The sequence below is a fragment of the Mytilus californianus genome, unplaced genomic scaffold (genome assembly GCF_021869535.1).
Source record: "Mytilus californianus isolate M0D057914Y unplaced genomic scaffold, xbMytCali1.0.p SCAF_5, whole genome shotgun sequence".
Taxonomy (NCBI): domain Eukaryota; kingdom Metazoa; phylum Mollusca; class Bivalvia; order Mytilida; family Mytilidae; genus Mytilus; species Mytilus californianus.
In genome coordinates, this window is record NW_026262701.1 from 79,525,244 (window position 1) to 79,541,390 (window position 16,147).

Consider the following 16,147-nt stretch of genomic DNA (forward strand, 5'->3'; position numbering starts at 1 on the left):
GTGCTATCTTATATTTGTTATTAACTAGAAAAAAGGGGGATATTATACCCAAAGACTATCAAAACCCATAAGGCGAAGACAACCATACAACACCATTGAAAAAAGACAAACAAACACACAATTGCCTACACATCACTACAAAAAGATTGAATGATTGATTGATTGTTGGTGTTGAACACCACTTTCAGCACTATTGGCACTATCGTGGCGTTCCGTTTTTATTGGCGGAGGAAGCCGAAATGTCCGGGGAGAACAACCGACCTTCGGCAGGAAAACTGGCAATCTAGTCAATTACGATTCGAACGCACCTGCCTTATGTGGGGTTCGAACTCATTACAGTATTGACATGCTAGTGGTGCAGTAGATGGACTACTTAGACCACTCGACCACCGAGGCCCAATTACATAAAAAAGGGCTAATGATTGGGTAAATTTACAAAACCAAATAGCATTCTATATTGTTTGTAAGTGAATCGCATATAGTATGCTTTGATAGAATCCAAATTACTGGTACTATGGTTGCTTTATGGCATGGTGTTTGTTACATACATGTGCCATCGCATTGTCATCCGTTAGAAGATGATACTGTATTAATTAGTTGTCAATCTTTAAAACATTTCATCCACTATATCTCGGAACATATTAAAAAAGACTTGAGTTGATTTTGATGATACTTGTTCCGATTGGGGGTCGCAAAAGGTATTACGAAAAAAGTATATTTAGTAGAGTTTTTATCCACAACTACAGTTTTTTTTAACAAATTCGCACAGTGCCTTTGCATGGATGCCTTAAAGCGTAATTCTAAAAAAGTATATAATGGTATGAATGTATGACATTGATTTCCGCACGTTTATCGTGTGTATTTTAGACCAAAAAAAACATGTTAAAATTGGTGTTAAATTGGCTTTCAATTACTATATTGCAAGCTTTCTTTTGTCAATAATTTGTTTCTTTTGTATTTTGTCATTTTGTTAGTTTTTTTGTGATTCTTGTCGATCTTATAAATCAAGCCCTTTCCTGGTTTTTAACCTCTACAAAATAAAAAAGATGTTGTATGCTTGCCAAAGAATTGCCAAAAGGACAACGATGAAAACATTTATCATGTTTATAGATCACTCGGACGGTGCATTCAGCGATCGTTGTTTAGATCCTCGTTCTCTGGTCTCTGTTGGACAGTTGTCTCATTTGCAATTATACCACATCTCTATTTTTTATATTAACAAAAATACAAAAGGCACTTACAACAACCAACCAAACTCGTCGGTCAATTTTGATTGATTGACGATGTCAGCTTAACGTTCAGTGTCAAATATTTCATGCATGTTCAGGACGATCGATTAATTATTGATTGAGGGATTGCAGATCAACAGTTTAGTCAAATTACAAAATGTTTAAACTGAATATTTACATTCAAAGTTTGTCATTTAAATAAAAGTTCATTGAAAAAACGCTTGTTGCAAAAATAAGATTGATTAACAGAACACTCGTCAGTATCATTTAAAAGTTGATAAATTTGTTATACACACTGTTGGCAGTCAGTTTCTGATTTGTATTTCGTTTTTGTTTGTACATTGTGTATCTGAATTCACGATAACTTTTGTGATTTCTTTTTCATTTTTTATTTTCTTTTGAGAAATCAAAAATATTTTGATAGATACTAACTAAATTTGTTCTTCAATGGAAATATACACATGGATCCTTTACAAACTATAGGGATGATATATTTCTCACCGGTGCAAAATATTATCACAATATCAGGACAATGTTATATGATGTTTTGATGAACACATATTAACAATGTACTTTATCGTTAAGTGACGTGACATGAAACAACAGGGAAGGATAGAAAGTGATATATCAGAAAGACGAAAAAAATAGAACTGTTTTGTCCATTACCAACATATAAATATTATTTAAGATATGAAACATGTTCATAATTTATATAGAAGTGTTATCATTTATCAGCAAACAGTTCAGATTTTGACATTTAAACCAGAAAAAAAGACAAGATAGTACAGCGATTCATATTGCTATACAAGAGAAGCGATAAAGTATCAATTTGATGACAGAGAAATAGACGCAACTAAGATTTCATTCCAAATCCATAACGACATGCATCTGGTAAATTTGAGGAAAATGACACTGTTTCTGTTATATCAAAACTAATTGACGCTCTCTCAGATATTTACATCTAATACATGCTAAGTTAAAAAAAAATATCGTAATCCCCAATGCATACCTGCTCAGTTTAAATATTTTGATCCTTTATGGAATTCGGTGCTAATTGGATATCTTTGGTAGAGTCTTAAACACGGAAGTCGGAAATCTCGAAAGTCGGAAAACACGAAAGTCTAAAATTGGCATTTATAAATTTTGACTTGGGTGGAGAGTTGTCTTATTGGCACTCATACCACATCTTCTTATATCTATGTTTTAAGCAATTTCTCTGGAACGGAGCCCTAAGCATAGAATAAAAATTTAAACGGATTTTTAATGCTAATGAATTGTTCTACAATTTTAAATAAAAAATATTGTGATTTTCAAATGCATTTTCATCAAAGAAATTTCTCAAAATATGTCAATTTGATACTGCCGTATTTTCCGACTTTAGCGTCTTAGACTTTCACCATTTCTTTAATAATCTCTGTCTTATTTTCTTTCACTACTTTTCTAAACTCACGGCGATTTAATGTTTTATATATTGCATTAAAATTGTCTATTGCTGAGGACATTATTTTGACTTTCAAATGGCATTTTATTTTTTGTTTTTTGGTTGATGTCTATAATTAATGTCAATTCTACAACTCCTGTTATTCAAATTAGTACAATTTATTCCTCAATTCCTTATTGTGCATACTCTCTTATCATCTTGTAAACATAAACTTATACTTTCTTTATGCATTTTATGCACTTTACTGAAAATGTATGACAAAGTTATATATATAAAATTGAGAATAGAAACGGGGAATGTATCAAAGAGACAACAACCCGAAAAAAGAGCAGAAAACAACACAAGGCCACCAATATATATATATATATGGCAATCGCCATGGCAGTCAGCAGGGTTTAAGAACATCCGTTGTTCGACCTGCTAGTCAAATGCGTTTTGTTAAAATATACTTTTTCACTCTTTTTGGTCTTTTGGAAAATGTTGTTTGTGCTGTATTTAGACCACTCTACCAAGAAATTTGTTTTGCATGCACACGTATAAAAATTGCGGTTTTTATCCAACGCAATCATAGGTTTGAACGTTGTTTTCAATTTAGACTTGTTTATATTTTTTCGTTTGGGCCTGTATTATATTTGCCTTCGGGTTTATATGATCCGTTCATCCTATTTTGACTCTGCATTTAAGAGTCAATCCCAAATTGAGGTAAATTGTATGGCCTTCCAAATACCGTTTCGATTCCTAACATCACTGAAGAGACATTAGTTGTCGAAATCCGGATATGGTGTACAAATTTTTGCACCTCATGTTTGCGGTATGCCATCTTTTCCGCAAGTTTATTGTTTTCTGTTTGGTATTTAATTAATAAATTAAGATCCATTTTTACATCTGGTGATCCGTTTTTTTGGCAATCGCCATGGCAGTCAGCAGGGTTTAAGAACATCCGTTGTTCGACCTGCTAGTCAAATGCGTTTTGTTAAAATATACTTTTTCACTCTTTTTGGTCTTTTGGAAAATGTTGTTTGTGCTGTATTTAGACCACTCTACCAAGAAATTTGTTTTGCATGCACACGTATAAAAATTGCGGTTTTTATCCAACGCAATCATAGGTTTGAACGTTGTTTTTAATTTAGACTTGTTTATATTTTTTCGTTTGGGCCTGTATTATATTTGCCTTCGGGTTTATATGATCCGTTCATCCTATTTTGACTCTTCAAAATTTAAGAGTCAATCCCAAATTGAGGTAAATTATATGGCCTTCCAAATACCGTTTCGATTCCTAACATCACTGAAGAGACATTAATTGTCGAAATCCGGATATGGTGTACAAATTTTTGCACCTCATGTTTGCGGTATACCATCTTTTCCGCAAGTTTATTGTTTTCTGTTTGGTATTTAATTAATAAATTAAGATCCATTTTTACATCTGGTGATCCGTTTTTTTGGCAATCGCCATGGCAGTCAGCAGGGTTTAAGAACATCCGTTGTTCGACCTGCTAGTCAAATGCGTTTTGTTAAAATATACTTTTTCACTCTTTTTGGTCTTTTGGAAAATGTTGTTTGTGCTGTATTTAGACCACTCTACCAAGAAATTTGTTTTGCATGCACACGTATAAAAATTGCGGTTTTTATCGAACGCAATCATAGGTTTGAACGTTGTTTTCAATTTAGACTTGTTTATATTTTTTCGTTTGGGCTTGTATTATATTTGCCTTCGGGTTTATATGATGCGTTCATCCTATTTTGACTCTTCAAAATTTAAGAGTCAATCCCAAATTGAGGTAAATTATATGGCCTTCCAAATACCGTTTCGATTCCTAACATCACTGAAGAGACATTAATTGTCGAAATCCGGATATGGTGTACAAATTTTTGCACCTCATGTTTGCGGTATACCATCTTTTCCGCAAGTTTATTGTTTTCTGTTTGGTATTTAATTAATAAATTAAGATCCATTTTTACATCTGGTGATCCGTTTTTTTGGCAATCGCCATGGCAGTCAGCAGGGTTTAAGAACATCCGTTGTTCGACCTGCTAGTCAAATGCGTTTTGTTAAAATATACTTTTTCACTCTTTTTGGTCTTTTGGAAAATGTTGTTTGTGCTGTATTTAGACCACTCTACCAAGAAATTTGTTTTGCATGCACATGTATAAAAATTGCGATTTTTATCCAACGCAATCATAGGTTTGAACGTTGTTTTCAATTTAGACTTGTATATATATAAATATATATATATATATATATATAGAGAGAGAGAGAGAGAGAGAGAGAGAGAGAGAGAGAGAGAGATGATGAATTGATTGAAAATACATTAACTATTCTTGTCTCATCGTTTTATTTTGACACATCAAAACTCATCATGATGTTGTACATGTTTTAGATATATTAATTGATGTGTGGTTAAAACAATTAAACATTACTAAACATTTACACAAATATGCAACGACTTTTAATAATGCACATCGAAACATTTTTTGAACCGTTTTTCTTTTCTTTTCAGCAGATACATGTATAGTGACATATTTGTTTTGTACAAAAAGCCAAGCATAAACTCATCTAAAAAATGATAACCAGTATGTCTAATAATTACAGAAACATAATCGGATTTCCCATTACGCATCTTAAAACCTCTTATCTATAAGAATAGTACACTGATATCTGAATATGAATCAAGACATATACAACTGAACAATCTCGTAATGTAATGGACGGCAGCGGGGGACAGCAATTGTTCGACCTTGGTGATTAAAATCAAGTCCGTATAAATCAACGTGTTGAAACTGTCTGTGTACTTTTTATAACATCTAGTTTTAAGGCATTAATCAGGAAAGATGGATGAACTGCCACTATAATAGTAAACACAATATTTCATTGTCATTTGAAAGACCCGATATATACCACAATAGTTCACGACGGAAGTGTTGGCGATCATGACTTTTCTTTCACGTTGATTTATAATATTACATGTAAGAACGCTTTAATTAGTAGACTTCTTCACCGAGACATTACATGAAGAATACTTGTACATAGATACTAGCATATTGCCCAATGAAGAGCTTTATATTCCGTATATCTGTGAGGCTAAAATGCTGATACAGAAAAATAGAAATTTATGTTATCTTCAGACAACTTGTAGACTTTATAAATATATTTAGTGAAAAGCCTTCACCACTTGAAAGATATTAAGCTTTTTACGTATTTCCTGAAAAAAATATTCGCAGATTTAAAAGATAACGACGAGAAGGGCTACACACTTTATGCACAGTGATCACCATGTGTCCGGTAAAAATGTTTATCCATGACAAACATAAAGAAGTCTAGTTTTTATCAGTTCAAGAGCACCTATTGGTAGAATCTGTTTAATGATTGCAGTACAGGTATACTAAGAGATACAAAACTAATTTAAATCCTATCTCGCAATGTTCCAGTTTTATGTGTCCCATGTGACATATCAGAAAATGGGAGCGATGCAAGCTCGGTTTTTAATTAGATTGAAGAGATAACGTCCCCCAGGACCAAATAGTCAAACCTGCTTAACCCTTTTTTTTTGGCAAATTTGCACTTATTATGATAGTGTATTTTTTAAAATGTAATCTGGGTTGCTGTCTCATCAATCGACGTATATCACAAATCACTTTTCATTTATAGTTGTTAGAAATCTATGCATGTAGTGTACCTGATTAACTACTCTTGCTGTAAACTATTCCTAATAACTACTCGTGTTGTACTAATAACTACTCTTGCTTTACCCCGAATAACTACACTTGCTGTATCCCTATTAAGGATGTTCGCTACTCTGTTTCAAAATAACAAGTTTTTTAAAAGACTGTTATAAATTGGTAGTATATAAATAAAGGAACTAAAAAAAAGCAGAACAAAATGAAGGGTCCGTGTGCTTGTTTTCGAGATAAAAGCCATTGAAAATTTGGCGGGAAATAATCCTCTCTAGACTTTTCGTACATTTAACATTCGCACCCGTTTTCTTTAAAAAATGATGAGAACATAACAAGGATTTTATAGTATTTTCAAATATGGCTTTTTAAACTATATGTAATAAAATTATGAAAAGAAAAGTATGGGTTAGTGGGCAAAATTTTTAATGGCACTACATGGGTAAAACCAGAGGATTCCGAATATCTGGCAAAAAATCTAAAACAAAAGGAGCGAACATCCTTAAGTACTCTTGCCAGAGGAAGCTTGTTTGGCTTAACGAGCTTAGTTAGCAGTGATTGCTTACATTAAATTAAATAAATGTGTGGGAGTATTCGGAACTTTCTTGACATAGGCCTTGCAGGTACTGATGTTGATGGGCGTACATTTTGACCGAAAAAAACTATGAATACATATCCACGTCCGTTGGGGTCTCCAATACACAGCAACGCACTATTTTGGGGATATTGGCTCTGTAATATTCAAGTAATAACACTGAAATGACTGTCATAAAAGTGGTAGGTAACGGATTATTTTTTGTTGTTGTTGATTTCACTGGAAAGCGCTTTGTTTTCGTGATGACCGACAAAGCATTAGACAATATGGTAGTGGTATGAAGTAAATACTATACGGAAATTCATAAAAATGAAATTATAGATTTTTCTACATTCAAGGCCGTGCGCTACACGGAACGCGATATAGTTGACATTCATATCATTACGGTAACCTCTGAACATTTGAGGGTCCTCTCATGTATTGGCTACCTATACGACACATTAAACCGCCAAATTTCATTTCATCTCGAATTCCTGTAAGTATTCCCCACAACCTTTCTGTTCCACAACAATTCTTAAAGGACTTATCGTACAATTTTGTTATACAGCATATACAATTTATTGGAATGAATACTTATAAACAATCTTGTTTTTAAGTATCGATAGAAAAAAAAATCCAAATTCTGTTCCCGAGCGCCTGTGGATGAATTACGTGTTTTTAATTGTCCTTTCAAATCCGTTGACAATTATACCTTTTCCACTTTCTACACTACACTTCCATGTAATCTTATCAAACAGAAGTTTCTTATTTAATCAAATATTCTTTAGAAAAAGCTGATTGCGAATATATTTGCTGCTACTCATATAAAGATTTCTATGGTTGTGAAATAGATAAATATGTAAAATTTACTTACTGGAACTGTAATGAGACAATTAAAGCCGTTCATATTGTCATTTACAACATCCAATGACGTTTCGACAATACAATCAATATATCGGCTGGTTATATGTATTCCCATGGACACGATTTGAGCCCCTTCGATAGAAACATGTTTCTGGATTGTTACGAATTACATTTAATAACCGAACAAAGGAGTAAGCCTTTTTGGCCCCAAAATATAGCATTTAAAAAATCTGTTAAAAATATAAACTTTGAGATATTTATTGGAAAGAAGAATACTTTTGTTAAATAAATATGGGCTTGTTTTTGACTTTACACTGCACATGCATTAGGTACTAGCATCATCAATTCATGCAAAATTACTGAAATCTTCACAATTTTAGCATTTGTGCTAATTTTAGATGTTTTTTTTTGTCTAAAATGGAAGTGGCCGCACTTGTGTTCAGTCTTGATATTTAAATATATGTTGTATTTGATGATGATACATAACATATATAAAGATTGAGACTGAACACGAATGCGACCACTTCCATTTTAGACAAAAACCATCTGAAAAGTGACGTTTTGTGGCATAGTTGATAGAATTTTATATTTAAGCTTGAATTTAGGCGTCTTCAATGACTAAATCAGTTCAATTTTTTTTAAATAAACTAATCTAATCGACTGAAGAACACACTTAAGTGTTTAAAAACTGTCAAAAATCTTTCAGCCGTATACCAAATACTTTATTTCTCATAAAACTACAATTACATAGTTATAGAGAACAAATATAACATAACTATAAGGTACAATTACATGCATGTGTGAACAATACAATGAAATCAACTTATAACAATGTTTCGTATTTTAGTTTTGAGAGCAACACACCAGCTACATTGGGACCTCTTATAAACTGACAATTATTTCGGTCTATAAAAACATCTCAAATTTTAAGGATTTCCTGAAGTTACTTTAATCAATCCAAATATTCTATGGGAAAACTTAGTTCTGAAGAAGATTTAAAAATACCTGAATATGCTCTCGAAAGCACCAATTAATATAAAAAAAGATATGTATCCTATGTAGATATATAAAAATGTATAGATACCAGGATAAAAATGTTGTACGCCAGACGAGCGTTTTGTCTACAAAGACTCATCAGTGACGCTTGAATAAAAAAATGTTAAAAAGGCCGAATAAAGAACAAAGTTGAAGAGCATTGAAGACCCAAAATTTCGAAACAAAGGTTTTGCCAAATACATCTAAGGTAATCTATTTATTCCGTGGGAAGAAAATACTTAGTATTTTGAAAATTTCAAAGTTTATAATAGGACAATCACTCAAACGAAAAGAAAAAGAAAGGCGAAACAGCTAGAGGTCAGAATATCTTAACTGATGATGACCATGATTCAACGTCACATCTTCAGCTCTAACTGCCGTGTCCTGAATTTAGATAAGAAATGCGAAAATTCACAGTCCGAGAGTGAAATTAATATCTATGCATGCATGTGGTTTTCTTTCGCAGCGCAAGAAATAGTAAGTGGAAAGCATACGCACTGATACTCTGGATTACAACACGCATTTGCGTCAACACGTATATTCATTCAAGGCTCAAATCTAATGCTAGTTGAATTCGGATGTCAAACCGCCTACCTCAAGTGTTTTGACTCCGGATTCATGTCCTTTTAATCCGAAATTTGTGTAAACGCAAACCGATGTTGTGTCGTGTGAACAGGGTATAATATAATAAAAATAAATCAAGACGGGTGTATGAAAGCTGGTCAACACAATGTATACTAGGGGCGGATCCAGCCATTTTTAAAATAAAAGGGGGGGGGTGGTTCAAACCCAGGATAAAGTGGGGTTCCAACCATATGTCCCCATTCAAAAGCAGTGATCGTAAAAAAAAGGGGGTTCCAAACATCAAGTATTTACTGAACGACAATTTATTTATTAAATTAATTTCTTCTTCAAGTCTGAATTTCCATTATATGAATATATTGCTATACAAAATATAAGCAGAGACTTATAAAACCATATATACTAAAACGAAATTAAATAATTAACGTAGTAATTAAATGATTATTGTAAAATATTAAATACGTTTTTCGTGAGATGCAAGGATTTAAAATCGTTGTGAGAGTATTTTTTCATTCACTACAGTTTAAATTTAACTCACTTATGTGTACGCATTCCTGATAGTTGGTGCTAATATGTTGCATATAGTTTTCATAAATGTATTCACTGTTCAGACATGTCGGACATAATATAACATTATACATTACATTCTATTAATGACAAATTCAGTTTCAGTTTAAACTTAATAATGTTAATGAATATTTTCTTGGTCTGTTAGTGTATTCTAATTAAATTAAATATTTTGACAGAAATATTGTTTTGTTTAATTATAATTATGCTTTCCGACCTAAGATAAATATTTATAACTTACAGCAATATCGTTTTGTTAATTTTCTTTTTGCTTTCCGACATTAGCCCAGGCTGTGATTAAAGTAAATAATGTCATGTGGTAAACGTTAAAAAATAATCAGTTTATTCTGAGCATGGAAGTAATATTAAATATTACTTCCATGTTCTGAGACATAACATATAAGTATACTATTCCCAGATTTATTGTCACAATGCACAATAGCACGTTGTATTAAATACTACATACACAACGCACACAAGGACCGTCTCAAAGCATGAATTATATAATTGCGTTATCATTATACTTGATATTTATAAACATTCTGATTATGTCGCATTATTAAAAACGCATATGTTCTACCAAAAGGCAAGTAGGTGGCAATATATAAATGATTTTTTTTATTGCAATCGAGTCTTTATTTTTTTTAATATTCCGATCTACAAATGAACTTCGATTGTTGAACTAATACAATTTCACGTGGTAGCCTATCCATAGAGGGACCGTATCAAAGACATAAACAACTACCTGACTGAGTGTATAAATGATCGAAACTTATCGAGACGTTCCGAGAATTTTTTCCGAGGATATCGAATGGCCCATAGAAGCTTCCAAAAACTCACGCAATTATAACCATTACATTGCACAGATATAAAGTTTTGGTGTTTTTTTAGCGGGGGGGGGGGGGGGGGGGGGGGGGGGTCATCTGTAATGAAAAAATAACACAAAATAAAGGTTTTAACATATAATAATAGAAACATAATATAAACTGTTAAAATGAAAGAATACAATTCTTTAAACGATTAAATTAATTTTCTCAAAACTTTTTAGAGGCTATTGTCGTGCTGCAATTTAACTATATAAACTAGTTTTGTACTTAGGTCTACTCGATTTCAATTCGTATACTGAATCAACATGAGCAAGAAAAGATCTCCAAATTTTTCCGAAATCGAAATTCAAATTATGCTAGCCGAAGTTGAAAAAACATAAAGGAATACTATTCAGCAAGCTGTCAAATGTTGCGACAAATAACATTAAGAAGAAGACATGGGATGGTATATGTACAAAGATGAATTCTTCAAATACCCACCACCAAAGAACAGTTGAAGAAATTCGAAAGAAATGGACAGCATATATGAGCAACGCAATAAAGAAAGTGGCACACAATAGACGAGAGGCAAGAAAGACAGGCGGAGGTCCTCCCCCAGAAGACATTTCCTCCATGGAAGATCAGGTGGTAGGAATTATTGGAGACACGCCTATAGATGGAATAGACGGAGGAATAGATACAGCCTCTTTTAAAGAAACGTCGATGGATTTGTCGATGCCGTCATGTTCATCTTCAAGAAGGAGCTCCTACTCTTCAGCAGATGAATGAGGTAATTTGTTTATTTTCTTATAGTTCTTGTGTAAAATAGAGCGAAAAAAGGGGGGGGGGAGGAGGTGACGACATGATTGGTTCGACATGTCTGTCTTTGAACTTTCTCCGGTCACGATGGGCTTGTAATGTTTGCCACTGGATGTGATCATCAATTAATCGAATTTTGGCTTGAAATACATTTATTCTTCCCGTTTTGAATGATTGTCCTTTTTAATATTTAAAATATATTTCTATTAACCATCTGTTTATGATTCAACTATTTGATAATAAACTGAAAACTAAGAGATGTGGGTGTGTATAGACCACAACGTCACACGCACACACACACACACACACACACACACGGTAATCGCCAGATATGTCAACCAATGTTATTCTTTTCATGCATTTGTCGATTCAAAAAATTGTATTTATGAATTAGCTTAATGCTTAACATTCTATTTCAGAACCATCAATCAGCGGTGCTAGTAATAGAACTACGCCAACCAGAAATATTACCACCACTGCTTCGACCATGGACGATAGTGATTCTCAGCAGCTGATTCAAATTGAGAGAGGAAGGTTGAATATTGAAAAGGAAAGACTGTAGGTAGAAAAGGATACACTGAAATTGAAAGAAGAAAAAATGAGGCTGCTGAAGGAGAGACTTACCGTTGAAAAGGAAAGACTTCGCGTAGAAAAAGATAAGCTATCTGTTGACCGCCAACGCCTTCAGCTGGAACAGGCCAAAGAACAGTTGCGTTTGGTCCAACTTGGTATCAGTTTGCAGATTCCAGAAAACTCAGATCGAGCCAGTGATCACGAGTGATACATTGCTATTTCTTTCATATTGATTAAATATACTTTTTGTCATAGTTCAATTTTGAATAATTATATAGTTATCATTTCAGTAAATAATTTACCTTATTTTCTTTGACAACTATAAGTATACAATGATAATTTCCGTTGAAAACTATAAGTTTACAATGATAATCGCTATACTGGTTTGTGTCGCTCAATCTTTGGTTTTCTATATTGTGTTTTGTATACTCTTATTTGTCTTGGACATTTTCTTTTTCTTTTTTGCCATGTCTTTGTCAGTTTTATATTCGACTTGTGAGTTCGAGTGTCCCTTAAGAATCCTTTTCCTTTCTTTTAAACCTAAAAATTGTTAAATTCCTTTGTACCACCAAATGAAATTTTATTGGTTATATGTCTGTGAGATAGTCATCCAGGTATCAGAATACAAGAATAAATGCAATGAACAACGCATTAGTGATTAACAAAGAAGGATAAGAATATTTTTTTTTTTTAATTGTTGAATCTGTTATTAATCAATCTAGTACGAATAACTGTACCATCATTTTGGATACCAACATATTGCTGTCCACCAATGTTTCCATGATCTCTTGGATTATCGTTTCCTGGAGGCAATGGAATTCTATTGTCAATACACATGTTGTGTAGAACAACAACAGCTACTATAATGTCACAACATCTAACTGGGCTGTACAACAATGTTCCTGCAGTGGTATCGATACATCGGAACCGAGATTTCAACACTCCAAAACTCCTCTCAACAGCACATCTTGTTTTCATATGGCAACTGTTGTAACGTTGGTCCTGTCTTGTTGTTGGGTTTATGACTGGTGTTAGGAGCCAAGGTCGAAGTGGATATCCACTTCCCCAAGAAGCCATCCATCGCTTATGTCTCCGTCTTCAAACATTTCACAAAGCCTTGAATTGCGCAATGCAAATGAGTCATGTGTACTACCAGGCCACTTTATCACAATGTTTAAAAACTTCAAGTTTGAGTCACAAACACCCATTACATTAAGCGAGTGGTAATTTTTTCTGTTTACGTACAAGTGTTCATCAACAGCTGGGCTTTTGATACGCACATGAGTACCATCAACAGCACCAATAACATTTGGAAAATTTGAAATGTCATAAAAATCTTGCTTTAAAGCTTGAAGAGATGCTTGATCTGTGGGCATCGAAATGTATTGATTGTATACATTTTTCCAACATTGTGTGATTTCACGTGTAATAGTAGAAACACTAGCTCTAGAAATACGATGGACATCAGCATTAACCAGTTGAAAGCTCCCAGTCGCATAAAGTCTTGGGGCTACCATTATTTGTAATGAGACAGGAAATACATGGGACCTTTTAGTCGGCCTAGCGAGCTCATTTTGGAACATTCCACAAAGTTCTAGAATCATTGGTCTTGAAAGTCTATATTTACGTAAAATATCAGCATCGTTCAAATAGTCTAATGGATTGTCTCTGTCCCTAAACACTCTGTTTCGGCGAATATTATTCGCTCGTCGTCTTACATGAACATACACAGCGGCCATATTTGTTGTTTTTATTTCAACTTAGGACATCATAACTCTTAGGACTATCCTAAGACCATCCTAAGACACCTATTCATATATCCTTACTTTAGGACCAAATTTAGGACATATCTTAACTTAGGAGACTTTCGTTAACCTGACTTAGGACTAAAACGTGTCCTAAGACCATCCTAAGACACGTCCTAGTCCTAAGACCGCTTCGTTGACACGGCCCCAGTTTTAACACTTATGGTCCTGCATATTTTGGCATTCTCAAAGGTGATGCTTTTCCTAGTCTGCTTATATCATAAAGACATCTCTACTTTTATCTGTCGGAAGTGCACTGATTGATCTTTAAGTTCGGGTAGGCATCGTCTATTTTTTAGTTGAAATTGGGGTTTGAAATAACATACAGTCACACTTTATCTTTCTACATTTTGCTACTATTGTTTGTACTTAATCTAGATCTAATGAGTTAAACTCTTTTCAACTGGCTTTTATAGTTTGTTCTATTGCTGTTCTACCACACCACTGTCCAAATTCAGTGGAGGGTTGAGTTCTGGTAAAGATCGGTAAACATGTTTCACCCCGCCATATTCTTTATATGCCTGTCCCAAGCTAGAAACCTGTAATCCTGTTGATTTTTCTTCTTTGCTCTGTTCTCATTTCGGTCATTCTTATGAATATTGTACTGATAAGAGGTAAAAAATTGTAGTAGAAATAATAACATCAACTTATATAAGTTTCGTTCTGGTCGATTTACAAAATTTCTTGATTCTGCTTAGTTTATATGAAGGAGAAGGTCCGGTAAGGGCTTATTTTGGCCTTAAATTTGAAGAACATCTGTTGAAAGATTTTTGACATTTTTTAAACACTTAAGTGTCTTCTTCTTCAGTCGATTCAATTAGTTTATGTAAAAGATTTGAACTGATTTGGTCATTAAAGACGTCTAAATTCAAGCTTAAATATGAAATTCTATCAAATATGCCACAAAACGTTACTTTTCAGATGGTTTTTGTCCAAAATGGATGTGGACGCATTCGTGTTCAGTCTCAACCGTTATATATGTTATGTATCATCATCAAATACAACATATATTTAAATATTAAGACTGAACACAAGTGCGGCCACTTCCATTTTTGACAAAAACCGTCTAAAATTAGCACAAATGCTAAAATTGTGAAGATTTCAGTAATTTTGCATGAATTAATGATGTTAGTACCTGATGCATATGCATTGTATTGTCAAAAAACAGCACATATTTATGTAACAAAAGAAATCCTCTTTCTTAAACATACTAGCTAAAAAAATTGAAATGCTATATTTTGGGACCAAAAAGGGGTCTTACCGGGCCTACTCCTTACACGCAACCGATAGGTTATTTCCATGAATTTGACATGTAATTACGTGATGAGTAATTTCAGATGACGGATGAATCTGGTTCCGGTTGACTTATCACAACCCTTGGACTTAGTAACAAGAAAATGAATCTTGTTTGGTTTTCATCCTTAATCATTCAAGGTACGGGGAATGTTTGTCGATTTTTTTTCTGAATTGGGTTTATTTTTTGGGCTCAAATAGGTGCAAATAATAAAACACATGTTTAAAGTTTGTATTAAGCTGAATAAGGTATAAAGAAAACGTGTCAGCATTCTTTACTGAATTGCGTTTCAAGAATATTGATTACACATTTTTGAGTGCTTTTAACTGCCAAAATCAAGTTTCTCTTTTGGAATGCTATAGAAAATATCGCACAAATAAAATATTATACACAAAGATGCCACTTGAACGATACAGATTCTCCTTGGAGTTCCTTGTTTCAAAGTCATTGACACTTGTTTTTGATTTTGAATTTTATGATTCATTTTCGGAAATATGAAAAGTTTCATTTACATACGAATCTTATTATCTTCAAAATTAAATGGCTGCTTACGTATTGATTCTTGTCAATGTTAGATCCAGACTGATTGTTAACCTTGGATCATGTTTTAAACAATTTAAAATATCCCAAATATATTTATGTTTCTTGTCTAAGTTTATAAAATTAATTTTGACGCAAATCATTAGATATATTAGTAATACGTTTGATCGGTTATAAGGTTTGACAGATAAGACGGAATGAAAGAAGGGACATTTTACAAGTCGAAGTAGGACATAAAACACTACGACGAAAGAAAAAGGACGAAAATATAAATAGCAGTACACAAAACTTTGCAAGTGGTCTTGTTAGCTACGTCTTATTATTTTATTTTTGTTTCTACTACTGAACA

The 16,147-nt window shown here is 33.3% G+C and overlaps 1 pseudogene; it reads right to left on the bottom strand.

Moving 5' to 3' along the window:
• Nucleotides 1-12,849: 12,849 nt before the first annotated feature.
• Nucleotides 12,850-13,367, bottom strand: LOC127702772 (putative nuclease HARBI1; annotated as a pseudogene).
• Between the last annotated feature and the right edge of the window lie 2,780 nt (nucleotides 13,368-16,147).